The 23,508-nt window shown below is 37.6% G+C and overlaps 1 protein-coding gene across 1 annotated transcript in view; it reads right to left on the bottom strand.

The window, feature by feature from the left end:
- MAPRE2 (microtubule-associated protein, RP/EB family, member 2) overlaps positions 1-23,508 on the bottom strand; it is a 140,418-nt gene that overhangs the window by 93,525 nt on the left and 23,385 nt on the right. The window contains exon 2 of the mRNA XM_004683840.2: positions 22,550-22,611. The gene's annotated coding sequence lies outside the window, so the exon portion shown is untranslated. The remainder of the gene's footprint in view (positions 1-22,549; positions 22,612-23,508) is intronic.

The raw sequence follows: 23,508 nt of genomic DNA, 5'->3' as shown, positions 1-23,508 counted from the left end.
TTTGGTTGCTGAGTAATATTCCATTGTATATATGTACCACATCTTTCTAATCCAGTCATCTACTTTTGGGCATTTGGGCTGCTTCTATGTTTTTCCAATTGTAAATAAAGCAGCAATAAACATGGGGGTACAAGTATCTCTAAAAGATATTTTTAACTGAAGGAAATCTTTTATATTACTGGAGGAAGAATAAAGAATTCTTAGGCAGGAAAAGCTGCAATTCTTTGCAAAATCACTAATATTCTGTCTGAACCAAGGTAGTCGAAGGAGAAGATATAAAACCAAGGGAGAGTAGATATAAATAAACACCACGAGGACTCTGAGGTTAAGAGTCAAAAGGAAGGAAAAGGACCAAGCAGTATAAAGGGGAGGCATGGGAGAAAGCAAACTAAAATCCAGGGGAGACCATTTATACATGATGACCATTTATATATGGTGCTAGCAGCTAACTAGAACCAACAAGTATTTGCTAAAAACTTGCCAGCAATATTGGAAGGGCCCACCATGCTCATCCATGAGCACTACTTAGGCACTAGAGGGACCCTGAGCCTGGACCCTGGTCAAGTCAGGACCTACCTTGTACTCCTCCCTAAAAAAAAAAGGTAAAACAAATATTTAAACATGCATGTTTGGTGAACAGAGTTACTAAAGAAGACCCAGAGGACACAGAACCATGAGAACAACAATCAAAAAGGAGAGCAGCAGCAGTCCAATCAAGGAAGATGGAACTGGGCACCCACCCAGATTTTGATTTTCAGAGTTCTGATGTTATTGTACAGTCAGATATCTCTTGAGACAGGGCAAGTGAACACTGATAATTGTGTATTGGCAGAAATCACTGTCTCTACTTTTCCCACATCTGAGGTTCATCTAGCACAGGGATTTTGCATTGTCTTGGAATTGAGAAATACAAAATACAAGAGCAGAGAAGATATAAAATCATTAATCAGGAATGTATGCTAATCCTAATTCCATCCCAGAAGCACCTGCCTTTTCCAGGTTAAAATGTGTTCACTGGAGCTGATAATCACTGCTGTCAAAGGCATTCACAGCTGTCACACCACCTTAGATTGGGGCTTCCTTAGATTGTTAACACCTCCAAACACAGATAGAAGATCCCACTTAGCAGTTACTATTGCTACTCTGGGACAAGTAATTTCTCCCATGTGTTTCCAGTAGGAAAAGACAGGATAGGTTATCAATCAATGCTTAAAATAAGCCCCATACCCAAAATGTTGAGATTGGTCCTTGCTCATTACTTTTAATGTTTAGTTCTTCCTTTAGAAGGACTACATATACATATAAAAATATATAGTTATATAGTTATTTATCTAGCTAGCTGCTAGCACCAACTATATATATAGTTATATATACATATATAACTATATATATAGTTATATATATTATATAAAATTTAAATTATATGTATATAATATTTAAAAGCCTCCAGGCCCTTAATAATGGCATTTTAGAAAGAAAAATAGAAAAGCCATGTTTTCCCCTTAGATGAAGAAAGTCCATTCCAAAGCGAACCTAAACAGGTGTGCTCCCCAGGAGTGACTTTTGAAACTGTCTTTGCAGATTATTTATCAGTCACATTTATAACTATCCTGATATGTTCACAAGGAAGAATAAAATAGCCATGTTTCTGTAATAATATACAGCATATCATTGCATAAGGTAAGATTTCTCTGCTATGAAGTTTATTTTCTAATTTTATTTTTGTTGGATTTTCTTGAGCTTGGACTTTATTTTGTAAAATATATCACAGAACATGATGAAAATGCATTCAAAAAACACTCCCAGAGCACTGTGATTTTTGTAATCCTTCAATCAAATCTGTGCAATGTGGGATTTCAGTCTATTAAATAAAAATGTGCTTTTGAATTATACCATCTGTTTAAATTTAAGACATTTAAGTATGCTTCCCACAAAAATACAATGTGATAAATGTTATAATTGAAGAATGCATTAAATATCACAGGAATACAGAAATAAAAGTAACCATGCCTAGGGAAACTAGGAAAAGCTTCACTGAAGCAGTGAGCTGTATTTGTATTAGAGCTTAGTCATTATTGGATACATATTTATTGAGCACCTACAAAGAACTAGGAAGACTTCTTGGCATTGTGGGGAAGATAAATGAGCAAAATAAAATTCCCTGACTTTACGGAATTTGAACTTGAGTGCATAGGTATACATATTGCAGGGTGGGGGGGGGATAGTTATCAGAGATCACTGAGAGACCAGAATGCACAGAGTTTTAAATAGCTGTTGTAAAGACTTTGGCTTAAAACCAAAACTAAAAGCCACTAACTTGTAATAGAGTTAGCAGGACCTGTTGACACAGAGGAGTTTTCTCTAATAATAGCAGCCAAACCAAGATCTAATATTTGCTGATTACTTTTTATGGGGAAAGGGCTATGTTTACATTGAGTAGGTATTTCAATCGTCATGGAACTTGTGAAGAAGGAGTGATTTTAAATCCCATTTGTCAGAGAAGGAAATCAGTTAAATAATAGCCTGATCAAAGCCCAGCAGGAACACACCTGCCAGATGTCAAAGTCATCATTCTTATCTACTAACTCAGCCTGCCTTCCACCAAGGTCTGATAAAACCTGGGCATTAAGGATGGAGAATCTAAGGTTGGGGAGTAGCAGAAGAACACTGAGATAAAAGAATATGTATTACTGCCATAGAAGCCTTTCATTCTAGGGAGCAAGGATATAGAATCAGAAAATGGCTGGAGGCAAAGAGTGTGAAGACAGACTGGGAGACTGAATAGGAGAGCAGTATTTGAGGAACTGGTATAAGTGGGTGGGTAGTAATTGTACATTATGGTTAGGAAAAAAAGGGGTGGGGGGAGAGATACCAGAATTTGGGGTTGTCAGTGTGTGTGACTGAGAGTGAAAAATCATTTTCTTATCCTTACTTATAGTCATTAAATTTTTTTTCTGAGTAAGCCTCAACTAGCAGTGTCCATTTTTTTTGATATTTTCTGGAGTTGTGTGGAAACTGCAGGCATTTTTAGTATTTGTTTTCACAGTGAAAAATCTGGTTTCATTTTCACTATGCCAAGACTGTTATCATTCAACCATACAGTTATCAACATGTTTATTTGAAAGCTTTCTCTAAAATCTGTCCACGCCCAAATTTATGAAATTCTCTTATTTCTAGTTTTAAATAAAGTACATCTTTTTGAATTGATGGTGTATGACAAATGAAAAGAGATAAAATGGCTCAACTGGCTCACAAGATAAATAAAAAGACTCTAGGCACTATTTACAGCCTTCCAGAGGGCTCACAAACGTTCAAGAGATGGTTTCTTAGTACTCTCAAAAGCCAATGAACGCATTGGTCTTTATGACAGACCAAAAGTGAAAGGCTCCTTAAGGCAAATATAAAGCCAGACAGGGGTTGAAGGTGGTAGGGTAGAGACAGTAGTTTTAACAGGTACTAGTGGCCTCCAGAATTTCAGAGCCAGTTAGAACCAAGACTACCAGAAACTTCGGGAGGGAGGGTCTTCCCAGGGCTCCTTTGTCAATCTGGTGTGCTCACAGATGACTTTCTGTACAGCATGTCAAGGGAACATGCGGCTAGCAGCTGGGAAGCAGTGTGAGTAATGGAAGAGAAATTCCCCAATTTCTGACCTCATGCAAATAAAATTTTTAAAAAGAAAATTAAAGAAGCTTACTTTATTTTTTTAAAAGAATGCAACTGGAAAACATAAAGTCTAAGTTTCCATCGAAATGTTTTAATTAGTGTTTATATTTTGTTTATTCAAGAGTTTATAATGCCAAGTGTCTTCATGTCTTCAACTCACATTCACTGAACATCTATAGAGCATGAACATGAGAGGGCCAACTACAGGGTATAGCACACAAAAACATAAACGTCTGAACTTCAAGATGCTTCTATTTAGAATCTGTATGTGGAATCAGACTGGCAATCCAAGGGGATTATCATCTTAACAGGTTATAGGGAGCCACAATGAATTAATGATCAGCTGATAGATTTCGGGTCTAGAAGGATAAATTTCCCTATATATCTTGTCTTTCAGAACCTTCCCTAACCCTCTATTCCAGTTTCTTGATCCTATCTGCCTGCAAGAAAGTAATAGGATCGTTATAAATGAGAAATGGTATGTAGTACAAAGAATATGCCCAGTGAATTTTTATTATTTTCATCTTCCCCGCCTTCTTCTGGGAACTATTTCTTAAAATCTTGTGATTCTTGTGGTGCTTGCCAATTATATCCCATCTTCCTGGAGCTAAGAATTGTTCAGTGTATTACCCAGGTCAGGCCATTTAGAATATTTCTCTAGGATTTTTAAAAAAATAGATAAATTATTATGCAAGGGAAAGAAACAAGTTGCATCCAACTTAGAGAGGTGCTCAACATCACTAAATATCAGGGAAGTAAAAATCAAAACAACGAAACCAGTTCACACCTGTTAGAACGGTTGTTATCTAAAAGACAAGAAATAAATGTTGGCAAGGATGTGGAAAAAAAACTTGGTGGAATCATTGTAGAAGAGAATATGAAATTTCCTAAAAAACTAAAAATAGAAATACCATATGATCCTAGCAATTCTACTTTTGGGTAGTAAGTTGAAGTAAATGAAAATATTAATTTGAAAAGATATATGCACCCTTTCCCCCCTTCTCATATTCACTGTAGCATTAATTAAAATAACTGAGACCAGGAAACAACTTGTGTGCATTGACAGATGAATGGATAAAGTAAATGTGGTAAGGATATATAATGGAATACTGTTCACCCATAAAAAGGAAATGTTGCCATTTGTGTTAATATTAATGGATATTAAGGGTATTGTACTCAGTGAAATAATTCAGATGAAGAAAGAATAGCATATGATTTTATTTACATATGGGCTCTACAAAAATCTCACAAAAAACAAGACCCCAAACTCAAAAACAAAATGAAACTGAACTCAGATACAGAGAATAAGTAGATGACTGCAAGATGCAGGGAGTTGAAGTGGGCAGAATGGGTGAAGGTGGTCAAAAGGCATAAACATCCAGTTCTAAAAATGAAATAAATAACTCATGGTGATGTCATGAAGAGCATGGGAACCTAAGTTAATAATATTATATTGAATAGCTAAAAGATGTTAAAAAAGCTCTCATCCAAGGAAAAAAAAAAGTAACTGTGGTGAATGTTAACTATAATTATTATGCTCATTTTGTAATATATATTGATATTGAATCATTAATTCATGTTGAACACCTGAAGCTAACATGCTTGATATCAATTATCTCAATAAAAATGTACTATGTAAACAATATGTTTACTCTATTTTATATATTTGCATCTGAAGTCAATGCTGCTAGTTATAAGTTGAATAAACATGACCAATTATTTTTCTAGCCTCAATTTTGTCAGCCATAAAATTAAAGTAATAATATCTACAAGATAACATTTTGAGATATAAAACTAGGTTACTGCTTTAATTTTAAATTCTCTTCTCTTCCAGAATTTGGATCTATTTCTTCTTCTCTTGAATCTGTGAAGGCCCCATGGCAACAGGGAACATGATTTTGTTCAAAATCAGGTTAACCAGTTCCTAGTGTAGATATTTTTATGATTGGCAGTTTCTGCCTCTGGCTCTAGGGTGTGACAGAGAGGTAGTCAAACCAAAAAGTATCAAGACCCCAAACAGGTGACTGAAGTAATAACCTCCAGAGAAAACCACACAGGTTCCTTACTCACAATGCAGGAGGGGACAGATGCAGGTGTGGGTTTGGGATGACACTGAATTTTCTGCGCAGTAGCCAAACATTTCTGGGGGTGGGGTCTGCAGGGAGAATATGCTTGAACCCATGTAGTCACTAATGGTGATCCATTCTGTGGGTCAGAGCACACTGCCTAGCCAGGATCTTCCTGAAGGTCTGTTATTTGTCACAGTTTGGTCCATAAAACCATATGCTGTCCCACTCTGTCTCTGGTGAATGTTCTCAACTGCCCCCCCCCCCAGCAGTGCAGGACCCTAAAGGGCAGATTTTAAATCAAGGCTTAGAAGTCAGAGGACATAGCATCTATCATTCTTGGCATCAAAGCAACCACAAAGGTCCACCCAAAGTCAGGAGGGTGGGATATGGACTCCACTGATGTCCTGACTGGGAGGAGTTTTGCTATGGTGCTGGAAGAGAAACCTGTGGGATAGGAAGGAGTGCACTTGCCATAGCAGGAAACACTCTGCCCCCTTCACTCCCCATTTCCTCAACTTGGGGTTGTTAAAGTAGGAACTCAAGAGAAGAAAAGATTTCAGCTCAAGCATTGAGATTCAAAATAGATTTTCAAGCCAGTGGCAGAGAAAATAACCTGCAGGAGTCTGTGTTCCTCAAAGGTCTGGTCTTCAAGTATCAAAAGCTTAAGATCTTTGAATGACTAAATCATACTATAAAATGCAAGACTAGATGACCACCAGAAGTCTGTTGATGTTCAGGCTGGTAAGTGTCTCTGAGAAGGGATTTAGCCTTCTCTTTTACTCCACACACACACCCCCAAACCTGCTCAGGAACTCTGAAGGACTGGCAAAGTCACACAGGTTCCTGAATCACAGTGACACAAGGAGGGGACAGGTGTGGGGTTTATGGTGACACTGATTTTTCTGCAGAGCTGCCAAATATTTCTGGGGTGGGTGTGGAGGGAGAATATGCTTGAACCCATGTGGAAGTAACAGAAACATCAGCAGAAAATAAGCGTCCTCTGCTGATCCAGCCCATTTGCCTGAGGGAAGGTTGTCATGAGAGCAAGTCAAAAAAAGCAAATCTCCTCTCAGATTTCCAGAGGCACCTTGTAAAAATGTGGTGTGGTGTCTATAGTCAATGCTGCGTTTTCTCTTTTACTGAAAGAGGCAGAAGCAGAAATTAGGTTGGTGCCATTGGTTTGGACAATACAGAGTGTATTTAACAAGGAGGTTTATCCCCCTCTTGGCTCCCTCCCTCTCCACATCTCCAGCTTGAATGAGACCTAGATCCACACTTAGTTTTGATTCCTCAGAATCTTTGTTCTCCCTCCCATTTTTGCTTGGGTCACATACATGATTCAAGTCACAACATGATGTGAAGGTCTCCTGTGTCTTCAGCGGTTCTCTATCACTTTTATGGTAAAAATTAGAAGTTTTACTTTTGGCATTTAACTATATACTTTATCCTTGGAAGCATACGCTACACCATATCCAGTACATGAGGCGTTCAACTTGGTTCTCTGTTAACCCTGGGCACTATAAGAGAAGGCCTCTCCAGATGTGATAAGCAAAGAGAAGAGCCTGTAAATAGTTCTTTTTTGAAAGCTTCATATAACTTCTCACACAAACAGATCTTTCATCTGGCTGTTGTATTAGATATGTTCAGCGGGACAGCTAGACCTCTAAAGTAGATAATCATCTCAAAAGATCTGAAAGTAGTCCCTAAATCACATTCAGAATTGTAAACCAGTGTTACCCAAATAACAAAACAAAACAAAATTTTTGTTTTTTCAAAAAGAATGTTTGCTGTGTCATTATAAAGATAGGAAGGGGGTAGCACTTAGTCAAATAAATCAGGATGCCACCAGACAGATTCAAGGTGTCTTCTCTTTAGAATCCCTGTTCTGGAGCCCTGTTCTACCACCTTCTTCCCAACTGCTCTGTCTAATCAGATTACATCATTAAAGTTAGGCTCACTGTTTTTTTTTTTTTTTTTTAAAGATTTATTTATTTATCCACACAGAACTGGGGTACATGCCAGAGATACGGAGGGTGAGAGGATTCACCAGAGACAGAGTGGGGTGTAGAGCAGGCAGATGGACGAAGTACACTGCTGAGGGGAGCAGCAGGAGGGTCAGGAGAGGTCTGCCGCGCCATGTGGATCTCCTCCCGGGCAGGCGGGGATTGAACTCATGCGGAAGTGGCTTTAGCTTCTCAGTGCTGTGCTTTAACCTGCTGCGCCACCAGGGAGGGCCCAGACTCACTGTGTTTTTAGCAAGTTAAAATATCAGCTCTAATGTTTACTGGAAGTTATTGCTTGGAAGAAATGACTAATCATAGCATTGCTATTTCCTACTGCATATTAGAACACTCTGTAAGAGAGTAAGTTCTGTAAGAGTAAGTTCTGAGACTGGATGATGGGTCAAAAAACAGTTCTTTGACTGATCACTTACATTTGGACATAACCTGCTGAAAAGCAGTGTCATATTCTGCACACAAAACACTCAACTCTGGGTAAAGTAAGTCATTCACAAGTGGTCTCCTCCCACATTCATAATAGTAGAGAAATGTCCCTGAAGTCTGGACACAGTGCTGTGGAGCTGAGCCAATAATCTTCACAATGGTTACGAAACAGCTGCAAATCCATGCTTATGTCATGCCTTGTACACATTCTATATAAAGGACACATTCAGACAAGGAATATGGCTTTGCTAGTGCTAATTAAGGAAAGAAGCTGGTTTCACTAAAAACAAACAAACAAACAAACAAACAAACAAACAAAGGAACAAACCCAAACACTTAGGCAATAGCCTCAAGTGCTTCCTAACTCTGCAGTTCTAAAATGCATTCAACTTTTATTATTTTTCCCACTCCACCATCAAGCAAAATACCTTCAAATTCATTGTTCTAGCTGTTCATAGCATGGAGGGGAAATAAACAACCAAAAAACCAAACAAAAAGACTTTGTCTGATCTTTTAGTTTGTCCATTGATTTTTACCAGGCAGCAGACAATGGTACTACATTTACATTTACATGTTGTCTGTGAAAGAGGGAAGAAAACGAAAAAGATCTTTTTAGTTACTAAGAAGATCTTTTTTCTGATTTCTTTTTAATACCAGTAAAGCAAATATGAGAGCCAAGTGATTTCTACACGATGATAATTTTTATGATTTCTACACGATTATAATTTTTTCCAAAATGCAAATTTCAGGTTAAGTGAAATTTTGGACCCTATAGATTTTAGTAAATATCATTAATCTTAATCTCAAGGCTTTTGTTTCTATTTGCCAAAGACAAGCAAATTAAGGTAGAATTAGCATGTTTATTTGTATAAAATAACTTGTTCCTTAGACTGAAAAAAAGCAACATTTATAATCAAGAAACTTCGGCAAATAATTGCAACAGATACTCTATGAGTTAGGGATGATGTCAGGTTATGTATGCAAAGTAGAGCAACCCAGAGAATTTGTAATACAAAGGGATTTGAGAACATGTCTATTCTTCCCAGGGTCAAGTTCGGTGTTTAAAACTTTTAGTAAATAGGATCAAAACTGGGAGTGGCTAAAATCCCAGCTCATGGTGGCAGAACAGAATTACAAACTCACTGAAAACTCAACAAATTAATTTAGAGTCCTGGAATTTCAAGTGCTTCTAATGCAATAAACCCTAGGTACTTGTCCCCTCCTTAAATCAAATCATGGGAAGATATCTGATAAAGACCCTCAAGTGTTAAGTCTTTGATTTTCACATGCAAGCAAAATTTGAAGCTTTTTGACTTATTTACTGTGATCTCTGGTAATTCCTTAGTGTAACCTGTTTGACATACATGATTAAATAAAAAGCATTTGGGCTACACATTCTCATTGTGACAAATATTTGACCATATTCTAAATTTCACCTAATAAAATGGTTATATTTTTACTTTTGACAAAGTCCATTCTGTATTATTGACATTTTAGTACTGCTTCTGGTTTTAGTTCTTCCAAAGTTACAATTGCATTTCTAACTTAGCATATGACATTTATGAATATGTAATTTCTTATCTTTCCAAGATAAAGTGGTATTTTCTTTCATAGAAAAAGAAATATAATCTGCTCATAAAATCTTGCAAGCAGGATATGCTAATGAAAGCATCAAAGTCAAATGGAGTGACTTTTTTTACATGTTATTAATTTTCAAAAGCATGTTACATTTTAAATATTAAAACACTTACATGTATTGACATATTTGCATCTCTATATGTATATTTATATAGTTTGCTTTTCCTAAAGCTTTTAACTATTTTCTACAGAAGAAACATTGACCATCATAATGATTAAAAAACTCAGAATGTAGATATCAGTTTATAATAAAATCCAACTTTTCTTCAAGACATTTTTCATGGAACCCACTACCTCACTTGGATCAACTACTGTGATATTGCTGCTGGTATTCTATTACTTATTACAACTGAATTCTTCCATTAGTTCCACAGTTTTGGAATACTCTGATATCCTTTATTCTTTTCTTATTTTCTGAAGTACTATTTGAAGTTATTTGAGAGGCAAGAGAGAAAAAGCTTGCAAGTTGTTTCAGGTCAGAAAATGCCTACTTGCTCTCATATTTTTTGACACTTGAGCTAAGTGTTAAGAACTTCAGTTTCCAAGTCACTTCCTGTAGAACACTAAAAGCATGGTTTACAGACTTCCAGCTTGGAGCATTGCTTATCTGAGTTCAAGTTTTCAGGTGATCACTCTACTGTGAGGGTTCTCACTATCTGACTTTCTACTTCAGTAGCTCTGAGACCTCTTTTATCTTGAAATTTCAACAAGATGGTGTTGGGTACATTCCACTCAACATTTAGTGGTCTCCTATAATCTAAACCATTTTATGTCTCTCTTTTTCTCCCTTATCTTTTTTTCTTTAGCTTCTAGATCATATTGAATAATATTGAATTGAACAGTATTGAAACTCTAGATCATCTTTTCATCTTTCTAATCCTTTTCTCATGTTTTCTGTCTTCCAATTACTTTATACTTGGGAATCATCTTTAATTTCACTCAGTAAACCTTTCATTTAGATTTTTAAATTGATAATTACTTTTTTAACTTGCCAGAAGTCACGTTGTCAGGATTATGCAAAGCAAAGTTAAAAAGATACAGACAACTTTTGGATGATTACACCTATATGTATAAAGAAACAGACAGATAAATGAACAAAAGAAAATAATCTAGTGAATGTTGAAAACTGAAATAAGTTTACCAGAGTTTAGGAGGGTGGGGTGAGAGAAAGCGTGTGGTTGGGCATAGGATGATAGTAGGTATCTTGTTTTGTTTTTTAAAAACCTCACGTTCTCTAATTATTTCTCATCTATAGCAATATTTGTTTTGGAAAGGGGTAAATGGAGTTTAATAGGTATAATACTTTTCATACCATCTAATGATAAAAGATTTTGTTTTCTTTTATTCTCAGAATTATTCAAATCATAATAATTCTATTTAATCGGTTCTATTTTGTCTTTTTTCCCTGTTTGCTCCTATTCGATTTAGCTAGCAATATATTTCTTTCTTTCTCTTTTTTAAAGATTTATTTTTTATTTAGGCTTACAGAATTGGGGTACAGTCCGGAGGTGTGGTGGGTGAGAGATATCACCTGAAACAGAGTGGGGAGCAGAATAGGCAGATTGAAAAAGGACACTGCTGAGGGTAAAAGTGGGCAGGTCAGGAGAGGTCTGCCATGCCATGTGGGTCAGCTCCCTGGCTGGGAATTGAACTCATGCTGCAATGGCTTTGGAGACTTTATGATGCAGTGCTTTAACCCATAGTGCCATCAGGGAGAGCCCCACTAGCAATATATTTTTAATCCCTTTCATCTTCTAGAAGTTGGTCCATTGCTAGATTCAATTCATGTTTAATGGAGTGACCATGCACTTGTTCTTTTAAAACTATTATTTCAATTGAGGTTCTGAAGAGAAGGGAAGATAAATTGTGTGTTTAGTATCATATCTGAAAACAAGACCACTAGTTTTTGTAGAGGGCAAATGTTTGTATCATGTTGGTAATTTGGTACTCTGCACAGTCTGACCTCAGCTAATCTTCTCCATTATTTTCGTTAGGAATCAGTCATTCCCAGAGCCCCTTAAAATGGTTTGTGTTATGCTCCTTATGTTTTCTGATCAGTGTCTGGCATATCCTTTTCCTCCTTGTCACCCACCCATATCGCGTAAGCTCAGCTCAAAATCTACCTCCTCTGAAGTCTTAATGACTAGCCTGTGATAGTCAGGATAATTCTTTATTATTTAAAAACATTTGAGTCACGGGCCCTCCCTACTGGCGCAGTGGGTTAAAGCACTGTACTAAGAATCAAAAGCTAATTCCGCATGAGTTCAATCCCCGCCTGCCCCGGAGGAGATCCACATGGAGTGGCAGACCTCTTCTGATCCGCCCGCTGCTCCCCTCAGCAGTGTACTTCGTCGATCTGCCTGCTCTGCTCCCCACTCTGTCTCTGGTGAAGGCTCTCACCCTCCGTATCTCTGGCCTGTACCCCAGTTCTGTATGAATAAATAAATAAATCTTAAAAAAAAAAAAAAGAAAAAAAAAACATTTGAGTCACTTTCAGGTAAATGATCCTGATCATTGTGCCAACAATTCCAGTTTTTTTCCAACCAGAAATCCAAAATAATTCTACCCATGTGGGATTAAAATTTCAAAGCAAACACCTCATGTTTTTCTTTCTGTTTAGATTTTTTTACATTTTAAAAGGACAGATTTATTAGGAAAAAAGAGAAAGAAAAAGAGAGGCACCTGCATGGTCACAGATGGGTAGGAGAGCTGCTCATGTTTTATTTCTTACTACATAAAGAAAATAAAGTTTCAGTAAGATACAGCTCTTAAAAAATAAAGCAGTGTGCCTGAGTTAGGCAACCTTATTGTGTATTTTCTCAAGTAGGAGGCAAGAATGGTTGGATATTGTTATTTCAAGACACCTTTATAGAATTATGCTACTTATTGTTGAATGCAATAATGCCACTATACAGTGCTCCAAGTACTCAGTTCTTATTTTTTGACAAACCAAGCAAGGATTTTTTTTTTTAAAGTCAACTACTGGAAGAGGGTAGTTAAGTTCAGCTTATAAACTAAAGTAATGTTGCATACGTGATATTACCTCATATAGTCTGAAACATTATTCCCCAAGAGCTAAACTAAAGCTAGAGACACAGGAATCCCATGAGAGAAGCTCTACATGCAGGTAGCAGCTAGTCTAGTCATTGCCTTGAGGAATCATAATAACACAACAGCATTCTGAAATCCCAAGGAAAGATTCAACACTATACTCTAAAGCAGAAACACGAGACATTTGAAAATTAAAAACATCCTCATGACCTAGAATTTAGCCCCTCAGGGACACCCTCTGAGGCTTATCTTGACCTTTACTGTTCTTGTTCCCTAACATTGTTTGATATTAACCTGATTATCTGTGATCCACTTGAATTGTTTTCTTGAAACAGAAACATGACTGTCTTTCTGTCATCTCAGCACATATATTTAAAGCAAAATGATATTTGCTGTAAGGGATGCTAAAAACCTGTCATCCAAAGTACAAGTCACCCAGCAACCCTGACACATAGTCTGTTTTATAGATAATACAGACCTCAAGAAATGACTAATGTCTGAGGGCTATAATTAAAATAGAATGCATCATAGTTTGTTTTTTGATAATATGCTTTGGAAATTAAAAATTACACATGTGAAACATTTTAAAATTCAGGGCACTATCCAATCAGGAATTCTGCAGCCTAATAAAAGCTATATTCACAAGGGCCGTGAGCCACACACTAGGAGATGACTATTCGGGGTCTTATTGAATGACTCATGATTTAAAAGCTTAAAACTCACTAAAGTTACCTTTGAAACAGAAGCCATACAGCAAACAATGGCAGGTTGGATAAATAATTGCAGATCAACCATAGCCTAGTCTTTAAAAATTAAAACAACAGTAATAAATATGGAAAACTGTTCTATGTAGTAAAGTTAAAGAGCAGCATACTAATAACTGTTTAAGATAAGTCGACAACTATGCAAAATGAGAACTCAAAGAAAAAAATTAAAGCAAATGATATGCTAGGGTAGACTTATAGATGTTTTCAACTTTTTGTTTTTAATCATGACAAAGTGGAAAATATAGAAGAAAATAAACATGTAAGACACACTCTGGAAGGAAAGTAGGCAGCAGCTGAACTCTGGAAGATGTTTGATTAAATGACTATAGAGCTAATGTACTCATAAAATATCATAAATACATGTAAGTACGAAGTGAGTGAGACTTTTACTTAGATAGTAGCTAATAGGTTGGGCTATGTCTGTGTCTTGAATAGTTTTAATCCAGACAACCAATTTTTTTTTTTTTTAAAGATTTATTTATTTTTGCATACAGAACTGGGGTACAGGCCAGAGGCTCAGGGGCGGTGAGAGGCTTCACCAGAGACAGAGTGGGGAACAGAACAGGCAGATCGACGAAGTACACTGCTGAGGGGAGCAGCGGGCGGGTCAGGAGAGGTCTGCCACGCCATGTGGTCACCTCCGGGGCAGGCGGGAATCGAACTCATGCGGAAGCGGCTTTAGATTCTCAGTGCTGTGCTTTAACCCGCTGTGCCACCAGAGAGGGTCCAGACAACCAATTTTACATCATCTGTGACACTAGCGGTTGTATTTTTACACAGGTGTGATCTATAATCAACAAAAATGGAGTGGTGGGAAGGCAGTAAGGGCAGAGGGAGAGGAGAGGAAAATAGGTACACTTCTGAGACAATCATAAGAGAAAATTAAAGAAATGTGCCTACCATTACTTCCACTCTAGCTCCAATCCAATTCTGAAGATTTTTTTTTTTTGCTTCTTGGATATTTCCGAGCATGTGCATCTGTCAAAAGTGCTTGTGGAAATAAATTTGGATTCATACCTACTTGAGCTTTAGTCTTTTCCTCTACTACTTACTGGCTACATAACTCGAACAAGTTAGTGTCTGTCTATAACTCAGTTTCCTCAGAGGTGAAAAAGCACAAACCAGTTTCATATAGGACCTACAAAGATCAGTAAGACAACTTATATAAAGTTGCTAGTAGAGTTCTTGTGTACAGCAGGGATTAAAGTTTGTTCTCTTTCCCACACATTTCCCCTTTGTACAAAGTTATGGTATTCAGTTACTAGTGACAGAGTGTACGTAGGTGGAAATGAAGGTGACTCTACTTTGAAGGTTTTTCAGATCTCACTTACGCTCCAGTACTTACCCGTATATAGACCAGACTCCCTAGGCTATACCCAACTTGTTAGTGGCAGGATGAGGCCAGCCTAGACTTGTCTGGATAGCAAAGACCACCGTGAGTTTCCAGGAGTGGTTCTGTTTACAAGCCGTTTTCAGATTTTCAAAATTTCTAATCTCATTTCAAGAGCTGGCTGTCTACTACAATAGCCCTTGACCACACCTGTCTATTTACAATGAGTTAAATCAAATTAAGTAAAATTTAGAATGCATATAAAATGCTGATCAAATGAGAGCCACTTTTCAAATGCTTAACAGTAAATGTGGCTAGTGGCTGCGCCTGAGACAGCACTGATTTAGAACATTTTCATCATTGTAGAACATTTAGAATTCTGCTCTAATGTTCTGGGGATATCAGTGGGTAGAAGAAATGTGATCAGGTTAGTGTCCATCATCTTTGTTCATGAATTATTTTCTTTGTAATGACTCCCAGACCAGAAAAATAAACAGGTTGTGAAATGGGGTAAGAAGAAACACAGTTCTTGAGCAGGGGTCCTTAGTATACACAAGCATTCCAGTCACTGGCATATGAGACATCAATAGCATTCTTTCCACATACCACAACTCACTTGTAAAGAAAATTCTGATAAGATATGTCAACCTCAAAGTAACTTGTGACATTTTTGCTGGCAAAAATGAGTACTACTTAACCAGGTCCTGTTACTCTACAAAAAAGACAAAGATCTATAGGGATATATAGTGTATTAAGGTTTGCTAAGTAGCTGGCAATTCTGTTTTTGTAGGCAATGTGGTCCTGTAGTGCTGTAAAGTAGCAGGCAAGACAAGTTTGTAAGTGAGGAATGTGATATCAAGACTACTCAATAAACTGCTCAGAGTTTCACTCTGAATCAATCAAATCAATGTTAATTAAGGCTAGTTCCTAATATTCAATTCTGTCAACAGGGGATTCTGGTGAATTAGTTGTAGTGATTATGCAATATCAAGCTTCTTATAAACAGGTAATTTGTCCCCGGTAACATTTTTTTTTCTATTTTTTTTTAAAGTATTCATTTATTTTCTATTAGAACTGGGGTTTAGGACAGAGGTGCAGGGAGTGAGCATATTTACCAGAAACAAAGTGAGGAACAGAACAGGCAGATCTACTGAACTACACTGGGGATCATTGGTGGAGACAGGAGAGGTCTGCTGCAGTGTATGTGGGTCACCTCCTTGGTCAGGGATGGAGCTCAGGCCGTAGAGTTGCTAATGCTGAGACTTGGCCCTCAGGCCACTAGAGAGGTCCTCCTATGACATTTCTTTTTTTCTTTTTTTTTAATATTTATTTATTTATTTGTACAGAACTGGGGTACAGGCCAGAGATGCGGAGGGTGAGAGGATTCACCAGAGACAGAGCGGGGAGCAGAACAGGCAGATCGACAAAGCACACTGCTGAGGGGAGCAGCGGGTGGGTCAGGAGAGGTCTGCCACACCATGTGGTCACCTCCGGGGCAGGCGGGAATCGAACTCATGCGGAAGTGGTTTTAGCTTCTCAGTGCAGTGCTTTAACCCGCTGCGCCACCAGGGAGGGCCACCTCCTATAACATTTTTAAATGAAAAAATTAAGCTTTGTCTTGCTTAAAACAAATGTATTGCCCTTGTGATCAATTTTCATGTTTCCCCAAAGAGGAATTCTTGTGAAATTTTCATCTGCCTAGGTACATTTGGACGGCTGAGTCCTACCTGAGGAGGGATTGGGTAAGGGAGTCACTCTGCTTGGCAGACCAGCACCACCTCCAAAGCAAGTGGTCTCAAAGCTTCCAGATCATCCTTCTACTTCTCTGGTTAGATCTGTTGTTATTCATAGACAGACAGTGATACTTTCTCTGACTGTTCCACTTTCCTCTCCCTCAGCAGGTGCATTTACCTTAGACTTCACAGGGGATATTGAAATCATTAGATAAGAACTTCAGTCTGGCACCCAAACCAATATGTTTACTTGCAAGCTAGTCATCTCTTTCTGTCTTCTTGTTTGCTGCCAGGAAGGGGTGAACCCTAGCAAGCTGCTTCTCTACTTCTTAAAGGCCTGCTCTGAAACTTTTGGTCAGACCCTTACATGCCCTTTCTATTGGCTCCTTTCTAGTAGCATCTCAATCATCAAGTCTCCTCACTTAAAATTAACTTCTTCATCTCTGGCCTTCTCTTTCCCTTATAGCCATATAAGATGTTATCGAAAACTTCTGTCTCCACTTCTCAATTTCTCCTTCATTCTTCAACTTGTGGCACACTGTTCCACTGTGACCATGCCACTGGAATCTCCCCATGTGGCTGATTTCTCCTTTGGCACCCACAAGGTGGTCCTTAAGGATCAATGTGTCTACGAAAGACCCCTCTCCACCAGTCCCTCTTTTGAATACCTGACCCTTACCTTACTTTTATTTTCCTCTCAGCGCTGAAATAGTGCTTATAGTACAGCACACAATTCAATAAATGTGTGGGGGAATTAACCCTTGACCTCACTCTTGCCCATCCTGTCCAATTTAATTTCTGAAATATACCAAATCTACCCATTCCTCCATCTGTCATGACTTCTGTTTCTCTCTCCCACCAATCGTATGTCCTGGGATCATTTCCCACACTGCTGCCAGAGCGATCATTCTAACATAGGGAATTGGTAGATTTCCTTCCCTACTTAAAATACTTCAAATGCGACTCTCAGGATACAACCCAAAGTTTCTCATCGGCTTCACAAGGCCTTTGCTGATATGTCTGTATCCAATCCTGTCCTTTTCATTCCCTTGGTGTTGCAGTTCTTGTTGAACTTCTTTCAATTCACTGATGTGCCACAGCTTTCCTTATTTTCTCTCCTGGTTGCTGAAGGTGCTATTCTTGTTGCCCAAATAACCTCTCCTTCTCTGCATTCTTTTTTGTCCCCAGCACATCAGTGGCTTTTCCTTTTCCTTCAGGTCTTAAATGAGATGTTCAGGTCTCCTGATAGTTCTGCTTTGCTGTTGCTGCTCTAGGTTTCCACGGGACCCTGCATTTGTCCCACTGAAGGCCTTAGCCCCTGCTTCATCAGCATTCCTCACAGAGGACCAGCCCCATCAGAGTGGAGACCTGACTTTCTCGCCCCAAATGCACTCTCTGCCCTTGTCCAGAAATGGTCTGTACAGTGAGTATTTAATGCATAATTCTTTAGGACATTTCAAAACCCAGGAAAGTAGAAATATGCTGTATAATAATAGTATAATGTACTGTCTTAGCCATGATCTAAGCATAGCTTAACATTTATTTAGTAATTGCTAACATTTAGCCATATTTTCTTCATCTAACCATCTATACTTATTTGACAAATCATTTTAAAGTAAGTCACAGAGAAAATGAATTCGTAAGTCTTACCAACTTTCCACAGACCATATAAAATAAGCTACCGAGGAGAAAGAGCCATGAATAAAACTTTTAAATCTCTACTTAAGCATAGTTCAGCGGACTTCAGAAACAAGAATATTAAGTTCTGCACCAGATACTTTTATAAATATACTCTCACCCCATCATTTAATTCTCATGAATATTGTACGGTAACTTCATTAATGAATAAAAGAAACCCTATGATGAACCTGTGCTTTAGGAGGAATAAAAAGAGAAAAGTCATCATTTGTTCTCAATACCTGTTAACTCAGATTATTCTCACAACAAACTCAAGGTGTAAAAGCTCCATGAGATCAAGTATTTTGCCTCTGTGGGCCTTGCCAAGACCCATAACTACTTCTTGGTTGCTAAACCTGTAGATAATTTTAAAGTCATTATCTTAGTGAAACATTTAGACATGGGCCTTGGATCATTCTTGAAATGATATTTTCCCTTCTTTTCCACGACAGCACAGCCAGTGGCTTTCTCCCATATTTTTGGTAAATCATTACCAGAACATAAATGAAACCAACAGTTTTCAGTGATTTCCTTCTATTATCAGTCAGTGAGAGCCAAGAGGTAGGTGTTAGCAGTCCTGTGCTCTGTGCATCGTCAGGAAATACCTCCTCAGGGGAATCAGCTGTAAATGTGTTAAAGTACATTTTCCATGTAAAATTACTTGTGTATTACAAAATAAATTGATTTATACCTCATTTTATCTGGAATGTTGGTCAGCTGAAGTGCAACTGGAGTGACCACAGAAGTAGATATCCTATGGACTCTGACACATTAAGACTGTGCCCAAAGGGAGCCAAGAGGAAGCTTCTCCACTGAGGAGGCTGCTGCTCCATTCCTACTGCCCTCTGGCAGATAAGCCACCTGCTTCTCACTCAATTATTTTCCAAAGTCTCCCCACTAGATAGAAAGTACAAAGGCCTTTACCTTGTTCCCCTTTGGCTCCCTTGCTGTTAGCATAGGGCTTAATACACAGTGGGCAGTCGTTTGTGGACGAATGATCACCTTGAGTATCCCAGACCAACTTCCTGCCAGGCTCAGCTCAGCAGCCATGTCTGCCTCTCTGCCTCTCAAGAGCCCATGATATTTTGACTCTATTTCTCCTACAGTATGTCTTATTGCCTATACTTTTTTATGTATATATAGCCCCACCTATGGAACTCTGCAATACCTAGTAGATTCTTAAATGATGTGATGTGATCATTTCATTTATATATGTGGGTGCATACATAAAAAAGCACAGTTCTTTACATATAGGATATGTTCAATAAATATAGTGAATAAATTAAATACTATTTCTGATAAAGGTGGGGTGAGGTTGGTTTCTTAAATTGCAAATGTTTGTAAAGTAATCCAAACCCTTTTCAGAAGAATATGATAGACTGGATGAAAAGTTATGATAGTCATATGCTTAAATAATAACCTCACTTTTGGGGTTTTGAATTAAAGAAATAGATAATCAATGGAAAAAAATAAAAGCAAAAAGCAAAAAATTATTAAACAGAGCCAAGCCAAACCAACCAAAACAAAAACAATGAAATCTTCAAACAAACAAACAAAAAACACTTAGTACATTTCAGTGAAAAAACTGGAAACTATTATGTCATACTGTTAAAATATATAATACTATTCTATCACTATTTATCCATAGTTCTAGGGACACATGAAAGATGCTTGTGACTAATATTAAATATAAATTTCACACATAATGTAATATTCACTACAGAAAAATAGAAACAGAGGAACAACAGAAATGAAAAATAAATATATAGTCCTTTGGGGGTGATATTGTAATGGGTGATTTTCTTTTTTCCAAAATTTCCTTTAATTTTTATATAAAAATTAAGTATTCAACATTATTCTTTCCTTCACATAACTCTATTTCTCCACAAGTAGTTATTCAGTGAGAACCAAAGCATAAAAATTAAATATTTTTCTGAAGAATTATTGCTTCAGAAAACGCTAGGATTCACGTGCTACCTGAAGACTATTTAAGTATATATGAAGTATAGGCTTGTTGTTCATGGTGCAGGAACAGATTTGGAAGAGCATTGAACAGAATCACAGCAACCACAAAATTGATGAAATTACTCACTCAAACAAATTATAATAGCAGTTCCTGAGAACGTAAAGAAAGGAGGCTGCAACCCAAAGGGATGTGAAGCGACAGGAAGTGAGGATGACTGCCTTCCTGGTTCTAATCCTACCATCTTCTAATTCTTTTCCATCTATGATCTTACAAGGGTCTGTAAACTATCACTGCTGCCTGCTTTTTGTAAATAAAGTTTTATTGGAACACAAGCAAGCCCATTCATTTATGTTGTGTCGGAAGCTGTTTTCACACTTCAAACAGTTGAACAGTTGTGAAAGAGATTAACTGGCCCATGAAAATATTTACGATATCTCTCTTTACAGAAAAAGAATCATTTGTCTATAGCCCCAGATATAAGGTTTAGGCACAGCCAACCTGTTTAAATATTGGGTGATATTTTTCTATTTTTTTTTTCAAACACAGAAAACTGGAAGATAGGGCATTCATCAATTTATCATCCAAACTGAAATACTTAAAAAAAAAAAAGATTTATTTATTTGTGCATACAGAACTACTGGGGTACAGGCCAGAAATGCAGGGGCGGTGAGATGTTCACCAGAGACAGAGTGGGGAGCAGAACAGGCTGACTGATGAAGTACACTGCTGAGGGGAGCAGCGGGCGGGTCAGGAGAGGTCTGCCTGGCCATGTGGTCACCAAGCAGGGATCGAACTCAAGTGGCTTTAGCTTCTTAGTGTTGTACTTTAACCTGCTGTGCCACCAGGGAGGGCCCAAACTGAAATACCTTTGAGGGTGGAAGGGTGCTACCCAGACTATACTCCAGGACAATGGAAGTAACCCAGGACTACTCCACTCTAGAAATATATGGGCTCCCTGCCGGAACCTCTTGTTACACAAAAGCAGGTGTCAGAGGACATGCAATGCCTATACACAAAATCTTAGCAGACTCCTCTCTTTGTTTCTTCTGTTTCAATTTTCCTCACATGCTTTTCCATTTCCTGCCCCAACTCTTTTTTTACAGCCGGCTGTATTCATCAAACTGTTCACTGTTTGGATACCACTCAGGTAAAGTATTTCTACTGTATTTAGAGCTGAAGCTTACTCAGTCCTCTAAACCTTAATTATTTTAATCAATACAAAATAAGAATTTTGTACCTGCAAATTTTACTTGATTTACTATCCAAACAATTCCTTAAAATTCTACTTTTTTGGATAAAGAAATTTTGCTTTTTCTCCTCGAATATTTAAAAATGACCATTAGCCACAGGATTTGCTACAATGAGACACCCAAGCAAATATGGTGCATAATCCATTGTTTGAGCTTTCAATAATTACCAGTGCTGTTTAGAGAATTATTTAAGAATGAAGTTTCTAGTGTTATCATTCCAGAAAGAAAATCAAAACATTCCCCTTTGAGTGATAATTTGATGCTGATGAGAAAGGCAAGTAAAATAAAGATGTTCAGAGTACTTTTGATAAAATATAGGACATTGTGAGACTATTCTCTGAACAAGAATAGCTTAGTGTGCTGAAACCTCTCTGAATGGCTTTCCAAATATTGCCATCTGGTGGAATTTTAGTTAATTGTTCCTTAGTCTGGGGAATGCCTGGAGGTGACTATTGAGGTCCTTATTAGAGAGACTCAGTACCAGTTAAGGACCTTAATTGAAGGTCAATGATTGTTTTTCAAATCCAAAACTGAAAAAATGAGGCTGTCTGGGTCTTCATCTACTTTCCATCATACCTATCACACTTTCTGTTAAAAAGTCAGCTGTTCAGTTGCCGATTTTTTAACAAGATCAGATAAAAAAATCACTTATTTACAAATAGCTGGAAATGTCATGAAGTCATTTGACTATATTTTGTTATTCTCTCCTTTATCACTCACAGATCTCTAAAATTAAAGTTTAATTGGCATGACCACTTTTAGAGAAATTGCTGATAGCAGTTAATTAGCTGTTAGTACATGTGAGAAATGGAATATCATTTGAAAAATGTTTTAACAGAACATGTTTATTCAGGTGTTCACTCTAACTGATAAGAAAGTTTAGAAAATAGATTTGCTTCAAAGGCACTAATAATATTTAAACGGAAAAAAGGAGACAACACCATTTATATTTAAATCTTACCTTGAGCATCCAGGCTCTCTCCCTGGCTGTCGAGATGGACGGCTCCGCTGAGAAGTAGGACACTAGGAAAGTAAAAACAAACAAACAAAAAACAAATAACACAGATTAAGCATTTAGTATGATGAAAATCTCTGAGCAAAGAGTTATAATTTAGTGCAATGGGTATGACCAGCAATGAAAAGGAAATTAAAGAAAACATACATAAAAAAATCCAAATTCAATGATTTATACCTCCTGAAAGAGATTAAGTCAGCAAAATAGCAATACACTAGGATTCTCAATCTATATTATTAGATCAGTTTTTAGGTTGATTCATTTCAGTTGTGAAAATTTACTACAATGTCAATCCTATGACAAGATTTTGTTTATTTTTTTCTCTGATTATCTGATGTTACGGGAATCACAAGCTACCAGATAACCTCAGGAAGCTGCATCTCCAGTGATGTATCAAATGCCACATCAAGATATGTTTTCCCTGAATTTAGGTTAATCTGTAGACTTTGTATTTAATATCAACAGAGGCACATCCATCTAGTCAAAACATTTCTTTTTAATTTTCAAAGGATTAAGCATTGTAAATAATGCCAGATTAAACTTCAAAATATATACACCAAAAAGTAGTAATTTACTTTCTTCTTCAGAATTATACATTTATCTACAAAACCTAGCCTGTCAAAATGATAAAACAAGACAGTAAACTGGTAAAGGGCAGATCTAATTATGCAAGCAGAGGAATGTGTCTGCACCTCAGGTTTTGAAGGTGTGGTGGCTCTTTACCTGGGAGGCTGCTTGTGGTCCAGCTGTTAAAAAGAATCTGAGAGCCCTCCCTAGTAGCTCAACGGGTAAGGACGCAGCACTGCAAGCTTAGCCTCTGCCACTTCAGCGTGCATTCCATCTCCGCCCCAGAGGTGACCCACATGATCTGGCAGACCTCTCGTGACAGGCCCCCTGACTCCCTT

The sequence above is a fragment of the Condylura cristata genome, unplaced genomic scaffold (assembly GCF_000260355.1).
Source record: "Condylura cristata isolate star-nosed mole 26May11 unplaced genomic scaffold, ConCri1.0 scaffold00016, whole genome shotgun sequence".
NCBI classification, from domain to species: Eukaryota; Metazoa; Chordata; class Mammalia; order Eulipotyphla; family Talpidae; genus Condylura; species Condylura cristata.
The sequence above is the reverse complement of the archived record's forward strand: the minus strand, read 5'-3'. Positions and strand labels throughout refer to the sequence as shown.